Here is a 15904-nt window from a genome sequence, read left to right as displayed (position 1 = left end):
GGGGTGACCTTATCAACGCTTATAAATACTTAAAGGGTGGGTGTCAGGAGGATGGGGCCAGGCTCTTTTCAGTGGTGCCCGGGGACAGGACAAGAGGCAATGGGCACAAACTTGAACATAGGAAGTTCCACCTAAACATGAGGAGGAACTTCTTTACCCTGAGGGTGACAGAGCACTGGAACAGGCTGCCCAGAGAGGTGGTGGAGTCTCCAACTCTGGAGACATTCAAAACCCGCCTGGACATGTTCCTGTGTAACCTGCTCTAGGTGACCCTGCTCTGGCAGGGGGGTTGGACTAGATGATCTCCAGAGGTCCCTTCCAACCCTATGATTCTATGATTCGATTCTATGATTCTATGATCACCGGTGATAAGGAGGGACTGTCAAGACTGATAAGATATACGCGCAGGAAGACTGGCTTCAAGACCTAAGAATGTAATGACATAGGGAAGAAGTCCCAGTCATGGAAGTGGGCCGTCCGGAAGCTTCCGAGACACAAGAACGATGCATGCTTTAAGATTCTAACGCAGGAAGAGCGGCAGCCGAATGGTGCTGTGCCCATGGGTGCGGGTGTTCGAGACCCTAGGGAGGGCACCTGAGGCACCATGCCGTGCTCCTGGAGCTTAAAGATGACCTTGAGACCCGAGAAAGGTCTAAGACACAGAACACAGACGACACGAAAGACACGACAACACGCACAGGATGGAACCACCCTGCCCGGGAATGCCAAACAGTAAGCCACGTCCCTTACATGCCTAAAGGAGACTGCGCTCCCGGACAAACCTCTCCCCTATGCCAACTTCAAAAACACATTTTTTCAATTCTCAACCTCGTCCCCTCTCGGGTGCCAGTCTCTCAACTTAGCTTGTGGAGGGCCAGGGGTCCAAATCCATCCTTGAGGCAGTCCACAGAAAACAGACATCCAATACGTTCCTGTGGTCACCAGGTTCCTCCTCTGCCTCTGCAAAAGAAAAAGAAAAACCATAATCCTCAAAGCAGCCACAGTACCAGCAATAAGCACCCTGAGAGGAGATGCTAACCTCCTCCACAACACCCTCAGCCTCATGAATGCCAAGGCATTCTGCTTGCCTGCTCACTGTCGACTCTGGAGCCAGTGCTACACAGTGATTCACGGCACCTAAGAGACCAAGAAGCACAACATTAGCACTGCACTTCTGCCAAAACACCAGTCCCGTGCCCCAGCTCGATGCTATCCAGCTCGCCTCAAATGCTAGAGACTAGAACAGACCAGGCTCCGTTGACACCCAAACTCAACTGCAGAACCTGTCCAAGAAAAAAATCGTAAACCCGCCTCCCTTTTCCTAGCCCTCCCCCAGTGCCAAAACTTTAGAAAGCCTCTCTCTTATCCCTGAGCTGTCAGGGAAGGAGCCCCACTTATTCCCCACAGCTCCCGCACTCTATTTGCTGGCCCGAACCCCCGGCATCAGACGCTCCTCAGGAGCCGCTCTTCCCAGCCCCTCCCTTAATTCTGCCATTATCTCCTATGTTCTGTCTCCCCACGGACTCCGGGCTCTGCTACAGACCCACAGAGTCAGCGAAGCCCTGATCCAACCTACACCAGGAGCCTGCCGCAAGCCACAAAGGCTCCAGGGACACTGCGGAACACTGCACACTGTGGGGGAAGGCAATGAGCTGCCCCACACCCTGAAAGACGTTATACCTTACATCCCTGCTGCTTTCTTGAGACGAGATGCTCACCCAGTCTCTGCAAAGTAATCTCATGATCTGCCCAATTGAGACAAATGTTACCGGCATCTTACCTGGGATACAGCAAAACCAGTGAAAAAAAAAAACACCAAGGAAGTTCCATCTTCAATACAGACAGGGATTCCAGAAAAGTGGCCGTGCCTGAAGAGAGAAAACCATACCTTTAAACCATCTCACCACCCCGAAATGCTCATTACAACATGACTCACCTGAAAAACCACGAGGATGAAAAGTAGCATACAAGGCCACTCTCTACTGTATGTGCTGCCAGACCTCACCTGGTCCTCAAGGTCTTACCACCTCCACCTTCTTACCTGTGATTCTCCAAACGGGATAACATCTCCACCCAAGGAGCTGAGCGGCCTCCAAAGCTGCAGTCGACTGAAGGACTGGCGGAGCCCGGACCCTGGAGACGCCTGGCGGCAGAATGAGCTGCCCCAGCAGAGGCTGTGGGTTATATACCCTGGGCCCTGCCCACCATCCCCTGGGAAAGGGGCCAGGCTGACCTCCACAAGGCATAGAGTCTGCCAGAGGAGCAGCTGCTCCTTTTCTCACAGGCCTGAAAATTACAGTGTGCAAAACACCAAATCAGAGAAAGCAACCCTTAAAGGAAATGACAATACGTGCTCTTTTATTACAACTACATCGCTTGTGTAAGAAACAGGGCCCGGTAGGTAAGTAAACTTAATTAAACTTTTGCAGGGCGTAGACAGAAAGAGAAAGACATCATCCTAACCTAAATAGGCAAGATGATCATTCAGCACAACAACAATATGTTTATCAAGACTCAATGTGCTTTAGTTTCCTCTTTAAAGAAACCCCACGAATCATACAGCATTTCTAGCAAGACGATGCATATAACCCGACTTGTGCCAGAACTACGTTCTGGATCGGATCGACAGACCAAGCAGAGGCTTGTACTCTGCCTGTAATGCAGCGGCTGAGAAAGAACCAAGGCTCGGGGCCGCCGCTCTCCTTGGCCAAGTCTGCTCCGGGGCCCTGTCCGTCATTGCTGTTGTGCCTTAGGCTGTGCAGTAAAACAAGTGACACGTGCTCCCTTTTAACTTCTCTCCTGAGGCAGAAAAGAGCAAGAGAGAGACTTAGGGACTGAAAGATAAACTGAGCTATAATGAAATCTTAACAGTAAAATAATACCAAGAAAAGGCACGGTAACAAGAAAACATTAAATATATACAGGACATACACAACCCGATACGGAGCTCCCAGGATGACTGCTGCTTCACCCGCTGGCACAGGGAAAGTGTGGGACCAGACTCTGTGACAGACAGGAACCAGATTCCAGATCTGGTTGCATAAATGCATGGATCGGGGTCAAAGCACAATGACCAGACAGGAGTCCTCGAAGGCCAGACGACAGGTACCGACCCCTTCGATGCCTCCGCTTTTATACTGATCGTGATGAGGATGGGATGCAATACCCGATCGGTCAGATTCGGGTCACCGGTCCTGTCTTCTCTTCACCGTGGGTGCGACCACTCTATGCTTTTTTGCTTCCGACCCTCCGACAGGGCATATATAAAAGTGAGCTGCGCTGTGCTGTTATAGGAATAAGTATAAGCAAGAGCCTCTCTGCACAGCATGCCTTCGCATTCAGTGCAAATACAAGGTCTTGGCACTCTAAAGGTGGATACTACCTGAAAAATACGTCATTATTTTCAGACAGTTCAGTTAGTTGGAAGAGACTTACCTGAAAAGTAAAATGACTGAAAACAATACCGGTTCTGTTGAACCTCAGTCCAGCACATTAGCACATGGCTATGCAAACTGACGTTTACATGAATAAAAGAAGTACCCAATTGTATTCATGGAGCCACCGGTCACATCTTCCCTTTATTACCTCGTGCCGAGCCACCTTCGTACCGCACTCCTCACAGGTCCCCTGCGTCGCCCTGCCCATCTCATCTCTCTGCACCTGAAAAAAAAGCAACACACCAATATCAAACATTACCCTGATGCAGAGAAGTAGCTTAATTCCAAAGGTCTTCTTTCTACTTAGGAACCCTGTTCACATAAGTCCAACTACAGCCTGTCATCCAAAAAAGAGAAGCCTGCAAACATTACACCCCACACAAAGCAGGCTTACCGTCTTTGAGATACTGTCCCCTTCGCTAGCCGCGAACACCCTCTCCGACTTGGCTCCGCTTATGCCAGCGCCCACTAATGAAACACCCGTCCACGCAGCCTCTCGAGAGCTAATCGATTAGAGACGACTGAGCAACCTTCGCCTGGGTCTAGGCAGATCCTCATATTCACTACAGACTCTCATCGTGATTCTGCCTACCCTGTACGCTACGCGCCCGGGCAGGGCAGCCCCGAGCCAAACGCACACAGACTGACGCTACATAGAACACTACAAACACGCCTCAAGGATGAGAGACAACTCTCAGGAAGAAGGATGACACCAGGACCAAAGTCACCGTCGGGCAAGACAGCCCACGGCACTGTGCTGGTGACGATGTGAAGAGGCTCCACAGAACCCCTTGAAACGAAGTGTAGAACTTCACAGTTCCTGAGAAGGGACTGTCGAGCCTGACAAGATGGACGTGCAGGAAGCCTAGCTTCAAGACCTAAAAACATAACGACGCAGCGAAGAAGCCCCAGTCGCTAAAGTGGGCCATCCGGAAAGTTCCAAGATGCAAGACCGATGCACGCTTTAAGATGCTAATGCAAGAAGAGAGGCAGATGGTTGGTGCTACGCCCACGGCTGCAGGTGTTCGACACCATAAGGATGGCACCTGATGCACATTCCATGCTCCTGAAGCTTAAAGATGATCTCGAGACCCAAAAAAAGGTCCAGGATGCAAGACACAGACAACACATACGACACAACAACACACACAGGCTGGAACTGCCCTGCCCAGGATGCGCTAACATCACACCGAACAGTAAGCCACATCCTTTACCTTCCCAAATATGACTGTGCCCCGGGACAGCCCTCGCCACTATGCTAACATCAAAGACCCCATTTTGCAATTGTCCACCTCCGCCGCTCTACAGCACCAGACTGTCAACTAAGCTTTCGGAGGGACGGGCATCTGAATCCTTCCTGCGCACTGCGCTTCTGCCAACCACCAGTCCCGTGCCCCGCCTCGATACTATCCGTCTCACCTCAAATGCCAGAGCCTAGAACACACCAGGCTCCAATGACACACAAACCCATCTGCAAAACCTGTCCGAGAAAGACTTGTGAACCCGCCTCCCTTTCCTAGCCATGCCCTGGTGCCAAAACTTTAGAAAGCCTCTCTTCTCCTGAGCCATCCGGGAAGTAGCTCCACTTCTACCCCACAGCTCCCACCCTTTATTTGCCATCCTGAACACCCGGCATCAGACCCTCCTCGGGAGTGGCTCTTCTCAGCTACTCCCTGCGTTCCGCCATCATCTCTTATCTTCTGTCTTCCCATGGACTCCGGGCTCTGCTACAGACCCACAGAGTCAGCGAAGCCCTGACCCGACCTACACCGGGGGCCTGCCGCAAGCCGCAAATGCTCCAGGGACACGGCGGTACCTTGCGCACCGTGGGGAAAGGCGACAACGCGCCCCACACCCTGCAAGACATTACACCTTATGTCCCTGCTACTTTCTTGAGACAAGATGCTCACCCAGTCTCTGCAAAGTAATCTCATCATCTGCCTCATTGAGACAAATGTTATCGGCATTTTACCCAGGATACGGCAAAACCAGTGAAAAAAGAAACAGCAAGAAAGTTCCATCTTCAATAGAGCCAAGGATTCCAGAAAAGTGGCTGTGCCTGGAAGACAGAAGACGGTACCCTTAAACCATCTCACCACCCCCAAACCGCTCATTACAACGTGACTCACCTGAAAAACCACAAGAAAGAGAAGCAGCACACGAGGCCGCTCTCTACTCTACGTGCTACCAAACCTCACCTGGTCCTCAAGGTCTTACCACCTCCAGCTTCCTACCTGCTATTCTCTAAATGGGATAACATCTCTGTCCCAGTAGCTGAGCCGCCTCCAAAGATGGGAGCAATGGAAGGACTGGCAGAGCTGTGACCCTGGAGACGCCCAGCAGCAGAATGAGGTGCCCCAGCAGAGGCTGTGGGTTATATACCCCGGGCCCCGCCCACCGCCCTTCCCACCAGCACCTGGGAAAGGGGCCCGGCTGACCTCCAGAAGCCATAGAGCCTGCCAGAGAAGCAGCCTTTTCTCACAGGCCTGAAAAGTACAGCATGCAAAACACCAAAACGGAGAAAGCGACCCTTAGAGGAAGTGACAATACGTGTTCTTTTGTTACAACTACATCGATTGCATCAGCAACGGGGCCCGGTAGGTAAGTAAACTTAATTAAACTTTTGCAGGGCGTAGGCAGAAAGAGAAAGACGTCATCCTAGCCTATGCAGGCAAGTAGATCATTAGGCCCGATACCCATGTTTTTAATCAAGACACAATGTCCTTTTGTTTCCTTCATAAAGAAAACCCAAAATACTGGGGGGGGGGGCGCCGCGATATTTCACTTCTAGCCAGACCCCGCGTATTACTTGACTTCTGCCAGAATTATGTTCTGGATAGGAATGACAGACAGAGCGCAAGCAGAGGCTTGTATGCCACCTGTAATGCGGCAGCTGAGAAAGAACCAACCCTTCCGACCGCCGCTTTCCTCAGCCAAGTCTGCTCCGGTGCCCTATCTGTCATTGCTGTCATGGCTTAGGCTGGGCATTAAATGAAGTGACAGATGCTCTCTTCTAACTTCTCTCCTGAGGGAGAAAACAATGTGAGGGAGACTTAGGAACTGAAAAAGAAACTGAACTCTAATGAAATATAAACAGAAAAGTAGTACCAAGGAAAGACAACAATAACAACAGGAAAACAGTAGCAGAGAGAAAATATATAGACACAACCCGGTATGGAGCTCCCAGGATGACCATCGCTTCACTGGCAGGCATGGGGAAGTCCAGGACCAGACTTCACAACTGATGGGAACCAGATTCTGGATCTGGTTGCATAAATGCATGATCGGGATCAAAGGATGCCGAACAGACAGAGGAGTCCTTGGATGCCGGCCATCAAAGGAAAGGTACCAACCCCTTTGGTCCCTCTGCTTTTATACTGAGCGTGATGACGATGGGATGCAATACTGTGTTGGTCAGATTTGGATCACCGATCCCGTCCGTTCTTCACTGTGGGTGCCACCCCTCTACACTTTTCTGCTTCCGATGGGGCGTACGTAAAAGTCAGCTGAGCTGCGCTGTTATAGCAATAAGTATAAGGCAAGAGCCTCTCTGCATGGTATGCCTTCACATTAAGTGTAAATACAAGGTCTTGGCGCTCTGGAAGTGGATACTACCTGAAAAATACATCATTATCTTCAGACAGTTCAGTTAGTTGGAAGAGACTTACCTGAAAAGTAAAATGACTGAAAACAATACCAGTTCTGTTGAACCTCAGTCCAGCACATTAGCACATAGCTACGCAAACTCACATTCACATGAATAAAAGAAGTATCCAATTGTATTCGTGGAGCCACCGGCCACATCTTCCCTTTATTACCTCGTGCCGAGCCACCTTCATACGGCACTCCTCTCAGCTCCCCTGCGTCACCCTGCCCATGTCATCTCTCTGCATCTGGAAAAAAGCAACACACCAATGTCAAACATTACCCTAACACGGAGCAGTAGCTTAATTCCAAAGGTCTTGTTTCTACTTAGGAACACTGTTCACTTAAGTCCAACTACAGCCTGTCATCAAAAAAAAAAAAAGGAGTAAGCCCACAAACATTATACCCCACACAAAGCAGCCTAAGCATCTCTGAGATACTGCCTACTTCACAGACCGTGAACACCCTCTCTGGCTTGGCTCCGTTTCTGCCAGTGCCCACTAATGATACACCCATCCACACAGCCTATCGAGAGCTCATTGATTTGAGATAACTACACAGCCTTTGCCTGGGTCTAGACAGATCCTCATATTCAGTACAGGCTGCCATCGTGATTCTGCCTACCCTGGACTCTATGCACCCGGGCAGGGCAGCCCCGAGCCAAACACACAGACCTACACTACACAGAACACTACAAACGATGCGCCTCAAAGGTGAGAAAGAAGTCTCAGCAAGAAGGATGACACCCGCACCAAAGTCACCGTTGGGCAAGACGACCTGCAGGACCATGATGGTGATGAAGTGGAGAGGCTCTACGGAACTCCCAGAAACAAAGTGTAGAACTTTACACTCCCTGAAAAGAAGGGACCATCAAGCCCCATAAGATGGACACACAGGAAGCCTGGCGTCAAGACTTAAGAACGTAACAATGCAGGGAATAAGTCCCAGTTGCGGAAGTGGGCTGTCTGGAAACTTCCAAGATGCAAGACCGATGCACACTTTAAGCTTCTAACACAAGAACGGCAGATAGTTGGCACGATGCCAATGGGTGGAGGCATTTGAGACCCTAGGGATGGCACCCGAGGCACAATCTGTACTGCTGGAGCTTAAAGGTGACCTCGAGACCCAAAAGAGTTCTAAGACACAGAACACTGACCACACAAAGGACATGACAACACACACACAGGCTGGAATTGCCCTGCCCGGGACACGCTACCATGATGCCAAACAGTAAGCAACATAATTTACCTGCCCAAAGGAGACTGTGCCCCAGGACAGCCCTCCCCACTACGCTAACATCAAAGACCCCATTTTGCAATTGTCCACCTCATCCCCTCTCCAGCACTGTGTCTCAACTTAGCTTTTGGAGGGCCAGGCGGCATCCAAATCCATCCTTGAGGCAGTCCGCAGAAAACAGACATCCAATACGTTCCTGTGGTCACCAGGTTCCTCCTCTGCCTCTGCAAAAGAAAAAGAAAAACCATAATCCTCAAAGCAGCCACAGTACCAGCAATAAGCACCCTGAGAGGAGATGCTAACCTCCTCCACAACACCCTCAGCCTCATGAACGCCAAGGCATTCTGCTTGCCTGCTCATCGTCAATTCCAGAGTCCAGTGCTACACAGTGATTCACAGCACCTAAGAGACCAAGAAACACAACATTAGCACTGCACTTCTGCCAAAACACCAGTCCCGTGCCCCAGCTCGATGCTATCCAGCTCGCCTCAAATGCTAGAGACTAGAACAGACCAGGCTCTGACAACACCCAAACCCAACTGCAGAACCTGTCCAAGAAAAAATCGTGAACACACCTCCCTTTTCCTAGCCCTCCCCCAGTGCCAAAACTTTAGAAAGCCTCTCTCTTATCCCTGAGCTGTCAGGGAAGGAGCCCCACTTATTCCCCACAGCTCCCGCACTCTATTTGCTGGCCCGAACCCCCGGCATCAGACGCTCCTCAGGAGCCACTCTTCCCTGCCCCTCCCCGAATTTTGCCATTATCTCCTATCTTCTGTCTCCCCACGGACTCCGGGCTCTGCTACAGACCCACAGAGTCAGCGAAGCCCTGACCCAACCTACACCAGGAGCCTGCCGCAAACCACAAAGGCTCCAGGGACACTGCGGAACACTGCGCACCGTGGGGGAAGGCAATGAGCTGCCCCACACCCTGAAAGACGTTATACCTTACGTCCCTGCTGCTTTCTTGAGACGAGATGCTCACCCAGTCTCTGCAAAGTAATCTCATGATCTGCCCAATTGAGACAAATGTTACCGGCATCTTACCTGGGATACAGCAAAACCAGTGAAAAAAAAACACCAAGGAAGTTCCATCTTCAATACAGACAGGGATTCCAGAAAAATGGCCGTGCCTGAAGAGAGAAAACCATACCTTTAAACCATCTCACCACCCCGAAATGCTCATTACAACATGACTCACCTGAAAAACCACGAGGATGAAAAGTAGCATACAAGGCCACTCTCTACTGTATGTGCTGCCAGACCTCACCTGGTCCTCAAGGTCTTACCACCTCCACCTTCTTACCTGTGATTCTCCAAACGGGATAACATCTCCACCCAAGGAGCTGAGCGGCCTCCAAAGCTGCAGTCGACTGAAGGACTGGCGGAGCCCGGACCCTGGAGACGCCTGGCGGCAGAATGAGCTGCCCCAGCAGAGGCTGTGGGTTATATACCCTGGGCCCTGCCCACCATCCCCTGGGAAAGGGGCCAGGCTGACCTCCACAAGGCATAGAGTCTGCCAGAGGAGCAGCTGCTCCTTTTCTCACAGGCCTGAAAATTACAGTGTGCAAAACACCAAATCAGAGAAAGCAACCCTTAGAGGAAATGACAATACGTGCTCTTTTATTACAACTACATCGCTTGTGTAAGCAACAGGGCCTGGTAGGTAAGTAAACTTAAACTTTTGCAGGGCATAGACAAAGAGAAAGACATCATCCTAACCTAAATAGGCAAGATGATCATTCAGCACAGTAACAATATTTTTATCAAGACTCAATGTGCTTTAGTTTCCTCTTTAAAGAAACCCCACGAATCATACAGCATTTCTAGCAAGACGATGCATATAACCCGACTTGTGCCAGAACTACGTTCTGGATCGGATCGACAGACCAAGCAGAGGCTTGTACTCTGCCTGTAATGCAGCGGCTGAGAAAGAACCAAGGCTCGGGGCCGCCGCTCTCCTTGGCCAAGTCTGCTCCGGGGCCCTGTCCATCAGTCATTGCTGTTGTGCCTTAGGCTGTGCAGTAAAACAAGTGACACGTGCTCCCTTTTAACTTCTCTCCTGAGGCAGAAAAGAGCAAGAGAGAGACTTAGGGACTGAAAGATAAACTGAGCTATAATGAAATCTTAACAGTAAAATAATACCAAGAAAAGGCACAGTAACAAGAAAACATTAAATATATACAGGACATACACAACCCGATACGGAGCTCCCAGGATGACCGCTGCTTCACCCGCTGGCACAGGGAAAGTGTGGGACCAGACTGTGACAGACAGGAACCAGATTCCAGATCTGGTTGCATAAATGCATGGATCGGGGTCAAAGCACAATGACCAGACAGGAGTCCTCGAAGGCCAGACGACAGGTACCGACCCCTTCGATGCCTCCGCTTTTATACTGATCGTGATGAGGATGGGATGCGATACCCCATCAGTCAGATTCGGGTCACCGGTCCTGTCTTCTCTTCACTGTGGGTGCAACCCCTCTACGCTTTTCTGCTTCCGACCCTCCAACGGGGCATATATAAAAGTGAGCTGCGCTGTGCTGTTATAGGAATAAGTATAAGCAAGAGCCTCTCTGCACAGCATGCCTTCGCATTCAGTGCAAATACAAGGTCTTGGCACTCTAAAGGTGGATACTACCTGAAAAATACGTCATTATTTTCAGACAGTTCAGTTAGTTGGAAGAGACTTACCTGCAAAGTAAACTGACTGCAAACAACACTGGTTCTGTTGTACCTCAGACCAGCACTTCTGCATATGGCTACGTAACCTCACATTCACATGAATGAGAGAAGTGGCCAAATGTATTCATGGAGCCGCTGGTCACATCTTCCCTTTAATACCTCGGGCCAAGCCACCTTTGTCCTGCGCTCCCGTCAGCACCCCTGCATATCCCTGGCCATCCCATCACTCTGCATCGGGAAAAAAGCAACACACCAACATCAAACATTACCATGATGCGGAGCGGTAGCTTAATTCTAAAGGTCTTCTTTCTAATTAGGAACCCTGTTCACATAAGTCCAACTACAGCCTGTCATCCGAAAAAGAGAAGCCAGCAAACATTACATTCCACAGAAAGCAGCCTTACCATCTTTGAGATACTGTCCCCTTCACTAGCCATGAACGCCCTCTCCAACTTGGCTCCGCTTATGCCAGCGCCCATGAATGAAACAACCATCCACGCAGCCTCTCGAGAGCTAATCAACTCAAGACGACTGAGCAACGTTTGCCTGGTTCTAGACAGATCCTCATATTCACTACAGACTCTCATCACGATTCCACCTAACCTGGACACTATGCACCCAGGCAGGGCAGCCCCGAGCCAAACACACACATACTGACGCTACACAGAACACTACGTTGAAACGCCTCAAGGATGAGAGAAAACTCTCAGGAAGAAGGATGACACCAGGACCAAAGTCTTCGTCGGGCAAGATGACCTCCAGGACTGTGGTGGTGACGATGTGAAGAGGCTCTACGGAACCCCCTGAAACAAAGTGTAGAACTCCACAGTTCCTGATAAGAAGGTATTGTCGAGCCCAACAAGATGTATGCGCAGGAAGCATCGCTTCAAGACCTAAGAACGTAACGATGCAGGGAAGAAGTCCCAGTCGCGAAAGTGGGCTGTCCGGAAACTTCCGAGACACAAGACCGATGCACGCCTAAAGCTTCTAACGCAAGAAGAGCAGCAGCCGAATGGTGCTATGCCCACTGATCCGAGCATTCGAGACCTTAAGGATGATGTCCGAGTCCTCACGCCATGCTCGTTCAGCTTAAAGATGACCTCGAGTCCCGAGAAAGGGCCAAGATACACAACACAGACCACACAAATGACACGACAACACACACAGGCTGGAACTGCCCTGCCCAGGATGCGCTAGCATCACATCCTTTACCTTCCCAAATATGACTGTGCCCCGGGACAGCCCTCAACACTACGCTATCGTCAAAGACCCCATTTTCCAATTGTCCACCTCGGCCCCTCTCCAGCGCCTGACTATCTACTTAGGTTTTGGATGCCCGGGTGGCATCCAAGTCCATCCTTGATGCAGTCCACCCAGCAGACTTACCTGAGAAGTAAAATTACTGAAAGGAAAACTGGTTCTGTTGTACCTCAGACCAGCACATTCGCACATGGCTACGCAACCTCACATTCACATGAAAAAAAAAAGTACCCAGTTGTATTCATAGAGGCACCAGTCACATCTTCCCTCTAATACCACATGCCAAGCCACCACCGTACAGCACTCCTCTCGGCTCTACCGCGTCACCCTGCACATCTTGTCTCTCCGCATCTAAAAAAAGAAAAGAAAATATCAAACATTACCTTGATGCAGAGCAATAGCTTAATTCCAAAGGTCTTGTTTCTACTTCGGAACACTGTTCAATTAGATCCAACTACAGCCTGCCACCAAAACAAAAAAAATTAAGCCCACAAACATTACACCCCACACAAAGCAGCCTAAACACCTTTGAGATATTATCTCCTTCGCTAACTGTGAACAGCCTCTCTGACTTGGCTCTGCTTATGCCAACACCCACTAGTGAAATACCCACGCACCCAACCTACTGAGAGCAAATCGATTCCAGATGACTACCCAACCTTTGCCTCAGTCTTGACAGATCCACGTATTAACTATCGACTCTCATCACTGTTCTGCCTGCCCTGGACTCTACACACCCAGGCAGGGGGGCTCCAAGCCAGACACACACACAGACCAAGACTACGCAGAACGCTAAAAACAACGCGCCTCAAGGATGAGAGAAAACTCTCAGCAAGAAGGATGACACCCGGACGGAAGTCACCATCGGGCAAGAAAACCTGCAGACCATGGTGGTGCTGTGAAGAGGCTCTATGGAAGGCCCTGAAACAAAGTTTACAACGTCATCATCTGTGATAAGGAGGGACTGTCAAGACTGATAAGATGTACGTGCAGGAAGCCTGGCTTCAAGACCCAAGAACGTAATGACATAGGGAAGAAGCCCCAGTCGCAGAAGTGGGCTGTCCAGAAGCTTCTGAGATGCAAGACCGAAGCATGCTTTAAGATTCTAACGCAAGAAGACCAGCAGCCAATTGGTGCTATGCGCAGGGGTGCGAGCATTCGAGACCCTAGGGAGGGTGCCCGAGGCACCACACGGTGCTCCTGGAGCTTAAAGATGACCTTGAGACCTGAGAAAGGTCTAAGACGCAGAACATGGACCACACGAACGACATGACAACAGACACAGGCTCGAAATGCCCTGCCTGAGATGTGCTAGCGTCACACTGAACAGTAAGCCACATCCTTTACCTGCCTAAAAGGATACTGTGCCCCGGGACAGTCCTCGCCACTACGCTAACTTCAGAGACCCCTTTTTACAACTATCAACTTCATCCTCTTGGCCCCTCATGGGCGCCAGTCTCTCAACTTATCTTTTGGATAGCCAGGGGTCGGAAACCATCCTTGACGCAATCCACAAAAAACAGCCATCCGATGTCTTCCTGCAGTCACCAGCTTCCTCCTCTTCCTCTGCAAAAGGAAAAAAAAATCTCAAAAACAACCACAGCATCAGCAATAAGCATCCTGAGAGGAGATGCCAACCTCTTCCACAACACCTGCATCCTCCCAAACGCCGTGGCGTTATGCTCGCCCGCTCCACACTGATTCTGGAAGCTAAAGCTACAGTGACAATTATTTATGGCAGCTAGGATACCAAGAAACACAATGTTACCAATGCGCTTATGTGAAATCACCAGTTCTGTGCTCATCCTCGCTACTATCGGGCTCACCTCAAATGCAAGAGGCTAGAACAGACCAGACCCCATCAACACCCAAACTGAACTACAAAACCTGTCTAAGACAGAATCGTGAACCCGCCTCCCTTTCCCAGCCATCCCCCAGCACCAAAACTTTAGAAACCCCTTCTCTTCTCCTGAGCCATCAAAGAAAGAACCCCACTTCTTCCTGACAGCTCCTGCCCTCCATTAGCTGGCTTGAGCCCTGCATCAGTCACTTCTTGGGAGCTGCTCTTCCAAGCCCTGCCTTATGTTCAGCAGTAACCTCCTATCTTGTGTATTACTACAGACTTCAGGCTCTGCTACAAATCCATGAAATCAGTGAAGCCCTGATATGATCTACCAGGGGCCTGCCACAAGCCACAACAGCTCTAGGGCCACCATGATACTCTGCATATCACCGGGGAAGACAGTGAGCTGTCCCATACCCTGAAAGACAACATGCCTTACATCCCTGCTGCTTCCTCAAAGCACTAAAATCCAATATATATACACATACAAGACATTCATCTTAACTCCTACTCAATAATCTCATAACTGGCCCAATTAAGGCTAATAAAAACAACTAGTAAAAGAGTGTTGTACAAAACTAAAAAAAAAACCAGAGTTCTATCTTCAATAAAGCAAGGAATTACAATAAGACACACAGCACCTGGAATAACAAAAGAAAAGAGACATAATATTAAACCACCTAGCCACACTAAACACTCATTGCAAAACCACTGGTCTGAAAAAAAAAAAAACACACAAGAAAGGTAACATACAAGTCCATTTTCTACTATATATGGTATTAAGGCTTACAGTAGATGAAAAGTCTTACCTCTAATTTCTTACCTATACTAGTCTTAATATTAAAAGAGAGCTACCCAAACAGCTGAAAAAGCTCCAAAGCTGCACTTTACTTAACAAACTATAGAGCTCTCACCCTGGAAAAGCCCAGCAGCACAACAAGCTCCTGAGCCGACGCTGTGGCTCATATACTCTGGGCCCCGCCCACTGCCCTTCCCACAATCCTCTGGGTAAAGGGCGGGGCCAACCCCCGAGAAGCATAAAAGTGCCCAGAGGAGCAGCATGTTTTGTTATTTGCCTTAAGTTTACAGTGTGTGAGGTGGCAAAGAAGGAGAGTGACCTTTACTAGAAGAGATACCTGCTGTTTTACTACAACTCTATCTATTGCATCAACAACATGACCAGGTAGGCAATTAGATTGGGGTTTTTGTGGAACATAGATAGAAAAAAAACACCACAATTTATGTACTGGAGTATCATTTTAAAAAAAAATCCCAACATACTACTACGCGCTTATTCTTTGTTTCTAGTAAGACCATGTATGTTACTGAGCTTCTGCCAGAACTGTATTCTGGATGGGACTGAATGACAAAACAGAATCAGATTGCATAAGAAAACATTCTCAACAATATCTTCCTCTGCAAAACAAGTTATTTACTCTAAATTAGCAGCAATTTTGAGTCATATTGATGATCTCTTTTTGACTTATGTACTCAACATTGCTACTTCAGTCACAAAAGACAGAAAGCAACAAAAAAGCATGCAAATATAAGTTATGTACCTGAAACTGCATAAAGTACATTAATTAACATCTAAGTAGCTAGAACAAAAATAAGTTGTAAAAGGCAACAAAAATAATCATGGCAGATATATTGATAAAAGTAGATAAAGGCTAAGAAAAGATCTGAGCCTACAATAGACATCGTTAGGGTACCAGATACAAAATAGAAACATAATATAATGCAGAAACCAAACAGACTGCTCTAGAGCACAGAGATGATTTTGGAAAAGGCTCTGGCAG

General features: G+C 49.1%; 2 long non-coding RNA genes across 2 annotated transcripts; both read right to left on the bottom strand.

Moving 5' to 3' along the window:
• Nucleotides 1-2331: 2331 nt before the first annotated feature.
• LOC141750780 (uncharacterized) lies at nucleotides 2332-7995 on the bottom strand. Its single transcript, XR_012589772.1, has 6 exons — nucleotides 7188-7995; nucleotides 6791-7052; nucleotides 6347-6462; nucleotides 3586-3660; nucleotides 2932-3284; nucleotides 2332-2799 (listed from the first exon to the last, which is right to left on the bottom strand). It is a non-coding gene; the product is annotated as an uncharacterized LOC141750780 (long non-coding RNA).
• Nucleotides 7996-9945: 1950 nt separating this feature from the next.
• LOC141750811 (uncharacterized) lies at nucleotides 9946-13164 on the bottom strand. Its single transcript, XR_012589796.1, has 4 exons — nucleotides 12494-13164; nucleotides 11012-11230; nucleotides 10510-10860; nucleotides 9946-10377 (listed from the first exon to the last, which is right to left on the bottom strand). It is a non-coding gene; the product is annotated as an uncharacterized LOC141750811 (long non-coding RNA).
• Nucleotides 13165-15904: the final 2740 nt, after the last annotated feature.

Source organism: Larus michahellis, chromosome 13 (assembly GCF_964199755.1).
Source record: "Larus michahellis chromosome 13, bLarMic1.1, whole genome shotgun sequence".
Lineage (NCBI taxonomy): Eukaryota > Metazoa > Chordata > Aves > Charadriiformes > Laridae > Larus > Larus michahellis.
This window is presented reverse-complemented; position numbering and strand designations above follow the sequence as displayed.